A 13,714-nucleotide genomic window follows, 5' to 3' on the forward strand; every position below is an offset into this window, starting at 1 on the left:
CTAACGGACTATTAACTTTTAACAACAAGATATATGTTCCACCAAAATTGCAACTTATGTTACTAAAACAACTTCATGATGCTCCACTTGCAGGTCATCCTGGAATTACTAAGACCCTTCACTTAGTCAAGAGAAATTACTGGTGGCCAAATCTCACAAAGACAGTTCAGGACTATGTTAATTCTTGTCAGACCTGTGCCACCAACAAACATTCTAGAAATATAAAGCGAAAAACGCACTGAATAGGTAATGAAACCATGTCAGTAGTGTAGGACTTTTTGTGGTGTTTCGTGTCAAAAGTAGGTGAGCTAATAATGTAACATAGAAACATATATAGAAAAGTATCAAAATTTAATATAAATACACGAAAACAAAATGAATAAAAAATACAATGACAGAAATCATTGATTGCCCTGTTGCAGATAAGATGTGACAATAATTAGATGAGTAGAGGGCTGGTCGCCGACATGTTTCGCACTACGCGTCTTCTGGGCGCCGCACACATCTATGACATACTCTTATCTGATAATATGTAAACAAGAATAAATTAGTTACATATAATTTAAACAGGGTATATAGTGTACATTTCATGTGATTCATTAGTCATAAAGAATGAAAAAATACATAAAAATTATATATACATATAGATGCTCACCAGTAACTGTGGAATGTCAAATAACGCCAGTGGATACACACGGAGCAGGACTAAGGGAAGTTGGAAAAATACACCGGGCAAAAGCGTGTCTGGGCAACAACTTCACCCCCTGTGGGAGTCAGATCCACAGGGTTCTGAGTAAGGCCGTACCCTTGATAGGTTGCAGTGTTACAAGATTGGATAGCAAGATCTAAAAGCATAATAATAAGAATAGCTAGTATGGGTCATATATATTAGAACATATATATATATATATATGCACATATATATGCGCATAAGGGAACTAATACCACAGTCATAGAAATATATAACTGTGGTGTTACTGATGAAATATAACTTATCCATCAGCACACTTAAATAGGAAAGGTCCCAAAAGAAAAAGAGGTAATTAGTATATAGTAGATATGGTTTAATTATTAAGTAGCATACCTATTGTTGTGGTTAAGCAACGCTTAGATTCCTATATGACCATAGTGATGGATACAGAGAGGTTATGACGAAGCAGAGGCTCCTGTCGTGCCTGGTGTGGCATACATATGGAAGTCACACACCTAAATTGATAGTAATACATATTACTGCACAGTTAATGCAGAGTAAAAGAAATTATATTGTTATTCCCTATTCCCTGGTGTGGGGCTTGGCGAGACCGGGGCGTCATGGCAGGACCACAATATCTCTCACCCAATAATTAATAAGTAATTACAAACAGGTATCTTTTATAATAAGGCTGATATCCTAATACAAAAGGAAAGCCTAGGGCATATCAGTTACTCAAGAAGAGGACTGAGCTTCTGTCCTGACCAATCAATTGACAAATTTACACTAGCGAAAGATCTTCATCTATTTGCCCGCAATCTGACTTATAAATTTATATTCGATAATGATAGAGGTAAAATAATTGGGCGAGATGAGGATCTATATAAAGGGTTCAAAGTACAGGACTTTAGGGCACTCAAAATCCTCATACAGTTATTAGACGAGAACAAAAGAGCAGTAGACCCTGATGAGCTAGCGCTAGAAGAGGAAGATGAAGAGTCAATTCCTGAACCCAATAAATTCAAAGCTAAATCTGAAAAATTTCCCAATCTTCAGACTAGTCCCGCAATATGGGCATTTCTTAAACAGACTAAAAAGCAGATCGAAAATTTCCCATTTTTGAAATCAAAACATAAAAAATCTAACTTATCAATACAACAACAGGAAGCTCTTCAAAAACTTGCTAAAAATGACACTATAGTAGTAAAACCATCAGACAAGGGTGGCAACGTGGTTGTCATGGACAAATGCAACTACGTGTCCATGTGCAACAAAATCCTTGACAACAAGGAATGGTACAAAAAAATTCCAAACGAGAATATTGCAGAATTTAGAGACCAGTTTCAGTCTATACTTATAGATGCCTTTGAGAATAATTTAATAGATAAGGATTTATTTGAATATTTAAATGTAAAATGGCCAATTACCCCTACATTTCACTCCATGCCTAAGGTACACAAGAATATTAAAAATCCCCCGGGTCGGCCGATCATTTCCGGCATTGGATGCCACACCGAAATGGCAAGTAAATATATAGACTGCCAACTCAGACCACATGTCATGGGTCTACCGTCTTATTTAAAAGACACACTAGACCTTTTGAAAATCATTGAGGGCATGAATGTCCCGGCTGGGTCTACTCTAGTGGCAATTGACATCGAAGCCTTATATTCCAGTATTCCCCACTCCAAGGGGGTACAAGTCATCACCAATTTCCTACAGGAACAGGATAGACACAATTGGAAACTGTGTAGATTTATTTCCGCACTACTTGAACATATCCTTACTACCAATGCCTTTCTCTTCAATGGTTCCACTTACCTCCAGGTACAGGGGGTTGCGATGGGGACTTCGTGTGCCCCATCGTATGCCAACCTGTACCTGGGGGGGTGGGAGAGGGAGCTCTTCGCTGATGATGGCGCCGTGGTGTACCTCTGCCACATTTTGTTGTGGCGGAGGTACATCGACGATGTCCTTGTCATCTGGACCGGACCAGCTGAGCTATTAACGGAGTTTATGCAATATATCTCCCAGAATAGATATAATCTGAAATTTACAAGCCAGTCAAGTACTTTCAGTATCCCTTTTTTGGACCTTACACTGATTATTGACCCTAATGGGTTAATACACAGCAATCTCTATCGTAAAGAGACGGCTGGTAACACAATTTTACACTACTCAAGTGCCCACCCTCGCCCACTGGTGAGAAGTATTCCCTTCGGACAATACCTTAGGATTAGGAGAAACTGTACCAAGGAGGCAGACTTTGAAATTGAATCAAAGGCCTTATATGAGAGATTGCTACTAAGAGGATATAGCAAAAAAGTCTTGAGACAGGCGTACCAAAGGGCAAAACTAAAAACAAGAGAAACCCTAATCTTTGAGCCCAAAAAAAGAGATGCCAACTGTACAACGAAATACATTACGACCTTTAGCGATAATCAAGATGTCTTCCGCCGGATTATAGCCAATAACTGGCACTTTTTGGCGGAGGACCCGATAGTCTCCAAGTATGTGGCAGCACAGCCGGAAATTGTGTTTAGGCGACCTAGATCGATTCGAGATAACTTGGTACATAGCCATTTAAATCTTGATTCATCAACCACCAATTTGGTAGAACAAAAAGGGACTTTTAGATGTGGCCAGTGTGAACGATGCCCCTGGGTGAAGGAGGGATCAGGATGCCATCTACCTAGGGGAGGCTATCACAAATCCAAAACCTATGCAGATTGCACCACGGTCGGGGTTATCTATTTAGCGACCAGTACCTGTGGTGCATTCTACATAGGGAAAACAAAGAGACCCTTTGCCAAACGCATCCAGGACCACCTTTATTATTTAGAGGCGGGGTTACTCTACACACCTATCTGTAAACACATACAGTAGGTGAACCCGATTTTGTGTCAATCTCGCTCTCTTTCTCAGCGAGATTGAGCACCTACGAGCCCCATCGCGGGAGCCAGCGCCGAGCTGGCTTGCCGCGATGGAGACAGAGCCGTCATAGAAGCGACGGGAGATCCGACTTGGATTCCCGCCAATTCTACACGTGTGCGGCGTTTGTTATGAATCCTGAAGGGGAAGTCCCCGCCGGATTTTAAATAAAAATCCGGCATGGGTCCCCCCCTCAGGAGCATACCGGGCCCTTAGGTCTGTTATGGGTTGTAAGGAGAGCCCCACTACGCCGGAAAAAACGGCGTAGGGGGTCCCCCTACAATCCATACCAGACCCGTATCCAAAGCACGCTACCCGGCCAGCCAGGAAGGGAGTGGGGACGAGCGAGCGCCCCCCCCCTCCTGAGCCGTACCAGGCTGCATGCCCTCAACATGGGGGGGTTGGGTGCTCTGGGGCAGGGGGGCGCACTGCGGCCCCCCCACCTCAGAGCACCCTGTCCCCATGTTGATGAGGACAGGGCCCCTTCCCGACAACCCTGGCCGTTGGTTGTCGGGGTATGCGGGCGGGAGGCTTATCGGAATCTGGGAGCCCCCTTTAATAAGGGGGCCCCCAGATACCGGCCCCCCACCCTAAGTGAATGAGTATGGGGTACATCGTACCCCTACCCATTCACCTGCAAGAAAAGTGGTAAAAACACAAATAAACCACACAGTGTATTAAAATATTTTATTTTTCTGCTCCGGAGGCCGCCCCCTGTCTTCTTTATTAGCTCTTTTACCAGGGGGGGCTTCTTCTTTGACGTCTTCGGGTGGGTGGGGGCCGCCGTCTGGTTCTCTTCCACCGCCGGGGGGGGGGGTGGCTTTTAAAAAAGCCCCCACCCCCCCGGCGGGTTTCCTCCGGCGTCTTCGGCGGGGCTCTTCTTCTTCCGCTATCCCGACGGGTCTTCTCAACTCTCCGGGGTTCTCCTTCTGTCTTCGCCGCTCTCCGTTGTTGACTCGGCGCACCCCGGTTCTTCGTCTCGCTGTCCGGTGTCTTCTTCCGTGCTGTACGTCTTCTCCTTCCGTGCTGTGATGAGTTCTTCTTCCGTGCTGTGACGTCATGTTCTTCACTTCTCTCCTTCTCCCGATGTTGACTCGCCGGTCCTCCTCGCTGAAATGACGGATGCGCGCCTTGCATCGGACCTATATAGGCCTCACAGTCCCATCATGCTCTGTACCTACCCATGTGATACGGCTAATAAAGAAGACAGGGGGCGGCCTCCGGAGCAGAAAAATAAAATATTTTAATACATTGTGTGGTTTATTTGTGTTTTTACCACTTTTCTTGCAGGTGAATGGGTAGGGGTACGATGTACCCCATACTCATTCACTTAGGGTGGGGGGCCGGTATCTGGGGGCCCCCTTATTAAAGGGGGCTCCCAGATTCCGATAAGCCTCCCGCCCGCATACCCCGACAACCAACGGCCAGGGTTGTCGGGAAGGGGCCCTGTCCTCATCAACATGGGGACAGGGTGCTCTGAGGTGGGGGGGCCGCAGTGCGCCCCCCTGCCCCAGAGCACCCAACCCCCCCATGTTGAGGGCATGCAGCCTGGTACGGCTCAGGAGGGGGGGGGCGCTCGCTCGTCCCCACTCCCTTCCTGGCTGGCCGGGTAGCGTGCTTTGGATACGGGTCTGGTATGGATTGTAGGGGGACCCCCTACGCCGTTTTTTTCGGCATAGAGGGGGCTCTCCTTACAACCCATAACAGACCTAAGGGCCCGGTATGCTCCTGAGGGGGGGACCCATGCCGGATTTTTATTTAAAATCCGGCGGGGACTTCCCCCTCAGGATTCATAACAAACGCTGCACACGTGTAGAATTGGCGGGAATCCAAGTCGGATCTCCCCTCGCTTCTATGACGCGCTTGCTGGGATGTGCTGTCACTATTCCAGTGAGTGTGAGATGTCGGCGAGATCTCGGCACCCTGTCGCCGAGTATCAGCGCGACGCTGTCGTGCTGAAAGCACAATATCACAAACACCTACTGTAGGACTTCATCATAGTTACGACCCCAATTTTATTTCATTCTTTGTGTTGGAGGTGGTCCCACCCCCAGAAAGAGGGGGCAATTTTGACAAAAAAATCCTGCAGCAGGAAACCCGCTGGATCTTTAATCAGAGGGCGACCTACACACCAGGCCTGAATACGGCATTATCATTTAAGCCATTTCTGTAGGAAGTTAGATTTATATTTAATTATTACTTATTAATTTTTAATGTGTAATCTTTAATTTTTTATCTATCTTGCCCTGCAGGGATTGCTTTCTCACTTTTACACAGTAATCATAATAGTGTTTAGCATTCGTCTGCCACCTAGTGGACACAATTAAGTTTCATGCTTCTTTAAGGTGAAATGATCTATTATTAAGATCAAGACTGTTCCTCTGTTATTGCCTTTTCCCCTGTTATGGGGATATTACTGCAGGTTTAATATACTATAGCAATTTTTCTTGCTGCACAAGATTAAACTTCTTCATGCATGGTGTTATGCATTACACCATGAAACTTACCCATGCTTACATATTATACCAACTGTGGATGTCAATGCGCTGCCAGAGGAGTAATCTATACACAGCAGTACTTATTGGGAACCACCGGGTAGCGCTGTCTGAGCGGCAGCTTTGGAGTAAGTGAGGCCGTTGATCTGGCTGATCTGGATGTCAGTTCATCCATATAGACTGCGGCGCATGCGCAGTACGGCCGTTTCCGGGCCCATCTGCGCATGCGCGGCAAGTCAGATCAAACGGATGTGATGTCAGGGGTCATTGGACCCTTCACGTCCGGGTCACCCTATGGACTTAAGCACCGGCGTGTGTGTTTCTTTCACACACGCCAGGAACCTGGTGACTGAACTTCACCACCAGAGAGGACGCTTAACCTGCATATTGCAATAGGCATGGTGAACCAAGTGCCTTTCCTCCCTTGTTTTTTTGCTCCTTATTCCCTGGTTCCTTTTATGTGGCATGTATATGGCTTATTATCTGTGGTGCCACTTTGCAGACTAGGATCTCCCCCACCATATGACTATCTCTCTTCTTGAGTAACTGATATGCCCTAGGCTTTCCTTTTGTATTAGGATATCAGCCTTATTATAAAAGATACCTGTTTGTAATTACTTATTAATTATTGGGTGAGAGATATTGTGGTCCTGCCATGACGCCCCGGTCTCGCCAAGCCCCACACCAGGGAATAGGGAATAACAATATAATTTCTTTTACTCTGCATTAACTGTGCAGTAATATGTATTACTATCAATTTAGGTGTGTGACTTCCATATGTATGCCACACCAGGCACGACAGGAGCCTCTGCTTCGTCATAACCTCTCTGTATCCATCACTATGGTCATATAGGAATCTAAGCGTTGCTTAACCACAACAATAGGTATGCTACTTAATAATTAAACCATATCTACTATATACTAATTTCCCTTTTTTTCTTTTGGGACCTTTCCTATTTAAGTGTGCTGATGGATAAGTTATATTTCATCAGTAACACCACAGTTATATATTTCTATGACTGTGGTATTAGTTCCCTTATGCGCATATATATGTGCATATATATATATATATATGTTCTAATATATATGACCCATACTAGCTATTCTTATTATTATCCTTTTAGATCTTGCTATCCAATCTTGTAACACTGCAACCTATCAAGGGTACGGCCTTACTCAGAACCCTGTGGATCTGACTCCCACAGGGGGTGAAGTTGTTGCCCAGACACGCTTTTGCCCGGTGTATTTTTCCAACTTCCCTTAGTCCTGCTCCGTGTGTATCCACTGGCGTTATTTGACATTCCACAGTTACTGGTGAGCATCTATATGTATATATAATTTTTATGTATTTTTTCATTCTTTATGACTAATGAATCACATGAAATGTACACTATATACCCTGTTTAAATTATATGTAACTAATTTATTCTTGTTTACATATTATCAGATAAGAGTATGTCATAGATGTGTGCGGCGCCCAGAAGACGCGTAGTGCGAAACATGTCGGCGACCAGCCCTCTACTCATCTAATTATTGTCACATCTTATCTGCAACAGGGCAATCAATGATTTCTGTCATTGTATTTTTTATTCATTTTGTTTTCGTGTATTTATATTAAATTTTGATACTTTTCTATATATGTTTCTATGTTACATTATTAGCTCACCTACTTTTGACACGAAACACCACAAAAAGTCCTACACTACTGACATGGTTTCATTACCTATTCAGTGCGTTTTTCGCTTTATATTTTAACCACTAAGGACTGGTGTAGTACTGTCAGTGTTGGAAACCAACCATACAAACTCTTTGAAATAAACATTCTAGAAAGCCTCCCTATGGCCTATTAACTTCTATCCCAATCCCAAATAGACCTTGGGACGTTATTTCTATGGATTTCATAGTTGACCTCCCAAGGTCAAATGGAACAAACACCATCATGGTCACAGTTGATGTACTAACAAAGATGGCTCATTTTGTTCCGTTGAAGAGGTTACCAACCTCTCAAGAGACTGCAAAGGCTTTCATATCCAATATTCTTAAACTTCATGGCTTACCATCTCAGATCATTTCAGATAGAGGCTCACAATTTATTTCTAGATTTTGGAAAGCTCTCTGTCAAACTTTACAAATAGATCATCGCATGTCTACCGCCTATCACCCCCAAACTAATGGGCAAACAGAACGGGTAAATCAAACACTGGAACAATATCTGCGCTGTTACTGCACTCATCTTCAAGACGACTGGTTTCATTTACTTCCACATGCAGAATTTGCTTACAAGAACGCCTCCAGTTCATCCTCCCAGTTTTCACCTTTTTACGCAAATTATGGGTTTCATCCTAATAATTTACCGTCTACTTTTCCTTCAACTAATGTCCCTGCTGTTCAGAATCTTTTATCAACCATAAAGGATACTCTAGATACTCTTCGTTCTAATCTTGAAGATGCACAGATTAGACAAAAGAAGTATTATGATTCTCATAGAACAAAACCCCCTTCATATAAGATTGGAGATTTGGTATGGTTATCTACTAGGAATTTACGACTCAAGATTCCTTCAAAGAAACTTGGCCGTCAGTACACGGGACCTTTCCCAATTTCCCACATCATTAATAATAATGCTGTCAGATTAATTTTACCCTCCGATTGGAAGATTCATCCATCCTTCCATGTTTCATTAATTAAACCTTACAAACCAAACCCTTTCCCAAACAGAGATCCACAACCTCCTCCACCAGTTCAAGTTTTTGGTGAGACTGAATATCAAGTAGAGAAGATTTTGGATTCTAGGAGGAGAGGTTCTTCCATTCAATACTTGATTCGTTGGAAAGGCTATTCTCCCACAGATGATTCCTGGGAATGTTCATCAGATATTCATGCACCTAGACTCATTAAGCAGTTCCATCACAAATATCCTGATAAACCATCTCCTATTAGGCGCCCCGGATGGGCCCCCTTGAGGAGGGGAGTATGTAACGCTATTAGCGTTAATTTGTGTACAAGGAGCGCAGCTTTACCTGCAATGACAGCTGCGCTCCATTCAAGAAGACATCCGCGTCACTTCCGGTACGCGGACGTCTGCGCTCCACGCTGGAACGCGGAAGTGCGTTCCAGTGTGTGCCGCTCGGCGTTGATGGGAGACCGGGCTATTTAAACCTCCAGCACTGGCGGCAGGTTGTTGGAATATTCCTGTTGGACCCTGCCGCCACCTGGAGACCCTCCACCAACCCACAGCAACCTTGAAGTTCCCCCTTTGTGGGACACTCTCACTCGGACCCAAATCTCATTGCTATACTGGATAGAAGGACCACCACAGCTGCATACTGCTAAGGAGATACCATCAGCACCTGTGCTAACTTTCCCAGTCTGGACTACCTCCTAACCGCAAGTATATTCTGATCATATTACTGCATATTGGAATTACCATCTACTCCTGTGCAAACAGACCTGGTCCACACTACCTCTTAAACTGCATGAGTATATAGACCATATTACTGCATATTTGGATTTACCATCTACTCCTGTGCAAACAGACCTGGTCCACACTACCTCTTAAATTGCATGAGTATATAGACCATATTACTGCATATTGGAATTACCATCTACTCATGTGCAAACAGACCTGGTCCACACTACCTCTAAAATTGCATGAGTATATAGACTACATTACTACATATTGGAATTACCATCTACTCCTGTGCAAAGAGACCTGGTCCACACCACCCCTTAAACTGCATGTATATATAGACTATTTTGTCACATAGATAGTGTTTGCTATCCATACTCAGGACTGGCTCCTTCTCTCTCTCTCAGAATGCATATTAACTATTGAGATACTTGCTCTAATTATATTGGGGTTCTTTCTATGTGTTATATCAAGAGTGCTAATTTTCTACATGACTCAAGTTCACTACCTATATATGCAGAAAGCACCTACTAAAGACTTATCCTTGTTATTTTCTAGATAAAAGATACAACATAGTTTAACAAGTATTAAACTATTACTACATGTTTTGCTCCAATCAGAGGATATGATGATATAGACCCCATACTCTTATAGTTCAGTGAGAGTGAGCTGGTGGTTAATTCTGATAGGCCTCTACAGCTGGAGTCTAAACTTGAGACAGAGTGTTCTCATAGTCAGGGTCATAACACGCAGTGCTTGTCCTGTGTTATTCGGCCCCCTGTAACACCTAAAAAACATGACTGATCCTGCCAGTTTCTCCCCACCCCTCCGTAACAGACCACAGTGTATCATGGCTGCTGAGACCAGACGCCATGGTCAGTTTACATGTCTCTGTCATCAGCAGCCTGCTATCTGCTCTCCTCTCTGCTCCTGTGTCCTCCTCCCCCTCCCCTCTCTGTTTGTATGTGAGTCACCCCTCCCCCCTCCTGTTGCTCTCATAACACTAACCTGTATACACCATCAGCACTGCCTCCTATTGCAGTGTCCTCTTCAGGGAATGATTTATAAGTATAAATGGCATGCTGTAAATGCCTAATTTTACAGCCGAGATTGCGATCACATGGTGCCAAGCCAGCTCTCTCCTCCTCCCCTCCAGACTGACATCGGCAGGGGAATCTCAGCCCTGCCCACGGCATCTCTCAGAGGAAGAAAGGAGAAAGCTGGCAAGTCATGTGATCGCAATCTCAGCACTGAAATTAGGTATTTGCAGCATTTATTTTTATAAATCACACAAAGAGGGGGATGCTACAATAGGAGGCAGTGCTGATGGTGTATACAGGTTAGAGTGGCTTAACAACCACTTTAAGCAATCTTGGTGGTAAGAAAAAAGATTTGCTGCTTTGGTACTGTAACAAACTTTCCTTTAGCCTTCATTACTGTACAATCTCCTCTCTCCCTGTCAAAGAAAAAAAAGATTAGTGTGACAATGTAAATTATATATATATATATATATATATATATATATATATATATATATATATATATATATATATATATATATATATATATATATATATATATATATATATATATATATATATATATATATATATATATATATATATATATATATATATATATATATATATATAATATATACTGCTCAAAAAAAATAAAGGAACACTTTAAAAACACATCAGATCTCAATGGGGAAAAATATCATGCTGGATATCTATACTGATACGGACTGCGTAATGTGTTATGAACGGAAGGATGCCACAACGTTTGATGGAAATGAAAATTATCAACCTTCAGAGGGCTGAATTTAAATGTCCCGGACGCTTATTAGGTTTGAGGGATTTGATGTCTGATATTACATCAATCGTGAGACAGATTCATGAATAAAAATAACCGTGTGTTTAATGTACACACCTAACATAAGTACAAGTACAGTTGCAATGTATCAATAGCTTCAAATAAGAGTTCAAAAAGTAGAATTTCAAATGAAAGAGATGTGTGCTTCAAGGTTGCTTCTCTGTATGCTTGAAAGATGTCTGTGAGTGTGAGCTTGAAGATGGCTGAAGAGCGAGAGCTGCTCAAGCTGGCAGACCTTGAGTTTAAATCTCAAAAAGCATCCTTTGTTTGAATTCGCGCCGAAAAATAATCACTCCCAAAGGGTGTGACTTATAATGAAACCTGGTACAACATCTGGTTTACATCTATGTCAACCTTTACATAGGAAGTGGCTCCTGAGAACCTAATCTAAACATTCTGTACATCAGAAGAAGAAATGGCTTGTTTAAGTAAGAAAAGGGGGATGGTATGCAGACACAGCTAAAAGCACAGTCTGTATACAGGATGTGGCCTAGCTCTTGAACACAATCAATCACTGACATTGGATATGGGGGGTAGCTATACAGCTTATAAACAGTCATATGAAATACCTCAATAGGAGAACACATTCCAAACAAATACAATTCTTTTCTTACAACATTAAACACTTCAAATGAACATATATATATTTCATATTCAAACTTAGAAGTTTTTGGAGTTTCAAAGCTCGAATTCAGCGGATTACATAAGAAAATCACTAGCTCAAACAGTCTCGCATTCATTCACATTAACAAGAATATTCATATTATTTTAAAAATCCTTCTGGACGGGATTTTTAGAATACAACATAATGACATAACAATCACTAGTGAACTTGCAGACAGGTGATGGATGCTGGTCACTGGGAAGTTAGGACCCCAATAGGAACTAACTGTGTCTCAAGAGGGGGGGCAACTCTTCCAACCCCTAATATCCAAAGCATTCATTGCATATAAAATAGAGTATTTCCATAACTAGTTTTAAATGGATAACACAATGCCGAGTGGCGTGCTCATCTATTCATTACATCAAATAAAAAATTAAAAATATCATTGAATCTTGAATGATCTCAGAAGCATTTCAAACTGTTAACCAAATGATGATATTGACACTAGGGATGAGCCGAACACCCCCCCAGAACCTTCGAACGGACCGAATGTTCGTGCGAACATTTAGAACCCCATTGACGTCTATGGGACTCGAACGTTCAAATTCAAAAGTGCTCATTTTAAAGCCTAATATGCAAGTTATTGTCGTAAAACATCTTTGAGAACCCGGGTTTTGCCCCAGGGAACATTCGACGAACGATCAAGCATACGATGTTCGAGTCGAACATACGTTCCACTCGAACATGAAGCTCATCCCTAATTGACACTAACCCAAAGCTCATAAACATGGGTCCACACTGCTGCTTACTTAAGCCTAGTACACGCGAGTAATTTTTTTTCCGTTAAACCCAGCATGGTTGAACAAAACCACTCAAAGCTCAGGAAAAGCCGCTGTACTAACCACCTGACGTCCCCTGCTGCTCTATTGTGTTCTGACGGGGGGACGCCAGCCCCCTTGCCCCCTGCCAGAACACTCCGGTCAGCGCTCTCAGTCATTGACTGAGTGCGCTGATTGGGAGCAGATCTTTTTCAGTCATGCTCCTTCTGTCAGACCGACTGTAGTACACACGGGTCAAATGCCTCCCGACATTCGGTCCGTTTGTACTAGGCTTTAGAGCTGGCCATACATTTCCATTGATCAGTGGCTGCAGACTAAGGATGAGCCCTGATTCGGTACGCACCAGAACATGGGAACAGGCAAAACATTTGTGTGAACATGCATACACCATTAAAGTCTATGGGACACATAATTACATAGTTACATAATAGTTACATAGTTAGTCAGGTTGAAAAAAGACACAAGTCCATGCAGTCCAACCACAAAAAAAATAAAACAAACAAAATAAAAAACACAGTACAATCCCATACACCCAACTCCATACCCACAGTTGATCTAGAGGAAGGCAAAAAACCCCAGCAGAGCATGATCCAATTTGCTACAGCAGGGGAAAAAATGCCTTCCTGATCCCCCGAGAGGCAATCGGATTTACCCTGGATCAACTTTACCTACAAATCTTAGTACTCAGTTATATTCTGTACATTTAGGAAAGTATCCAGATCTTTCTTAACCACTTAACCCGCGGACCATATTGCTGGTCAAAGACCAGAGCACTTTTTGCGATTCGGCACTGCGTCGCTTTAACTGACAATTGCGCGGTCATACGACGTGGATCCCAAACAAAATTGGCGTCCTTTTTTCCCCACAAAT

At 42.8% G+C, this 13,714-nt stretch overlaps 2 long non-coding RNA genes across 2 annotated transcripts; one reads left to right on the forward strand and one right to left on the reverse strand.

Moving 5' to 3' along the window:
* Positions 1 to 334: 334 nt before the first annotated feature.
* Positions 335 to 835, reverse strand: LOC120924982. The gene is made up of 2 exons (XR_005746499.1): positions 656 to 835; positions 335 to 522 (listed from the first exon to the last, which is right to left on the reverse strand). It is a non-coding gene; the product is annotated as an uncharacterized LOC120924982 (long non-coding RNA).
* A 6,251-nt stretch (positions 836 to 7,086) lies between these two features.
* On the forward strand, positions 7,087 to 7,752 carry LOC120924984. Its single transcript, XR_005746500.1, has 2 exons — positions 7,087 to 7,431; positions 7,565 to 7,752. It is a non-coding gene; the product is annotated as an uncharacterized LOC120924984 (long non-coding RNA).
* Positions 7,753 to 13,714: the final 5,962 nt, after the last annotated feature.

The sequence above is a fragment of the Rana temporaria genome, chromosome 1 (genome assembly GCF_905171775.1).
Source record: "Rana temporaria chromosome 1, aRanTem1.1, whole genome shotgun sequence".
In the NCBI taxonomy this organism is placed as follows: Eukaryota; Metazoa; Chordata; class Amphibia; order Anura; family Ranidae; genus Rana; species Rana temporaria.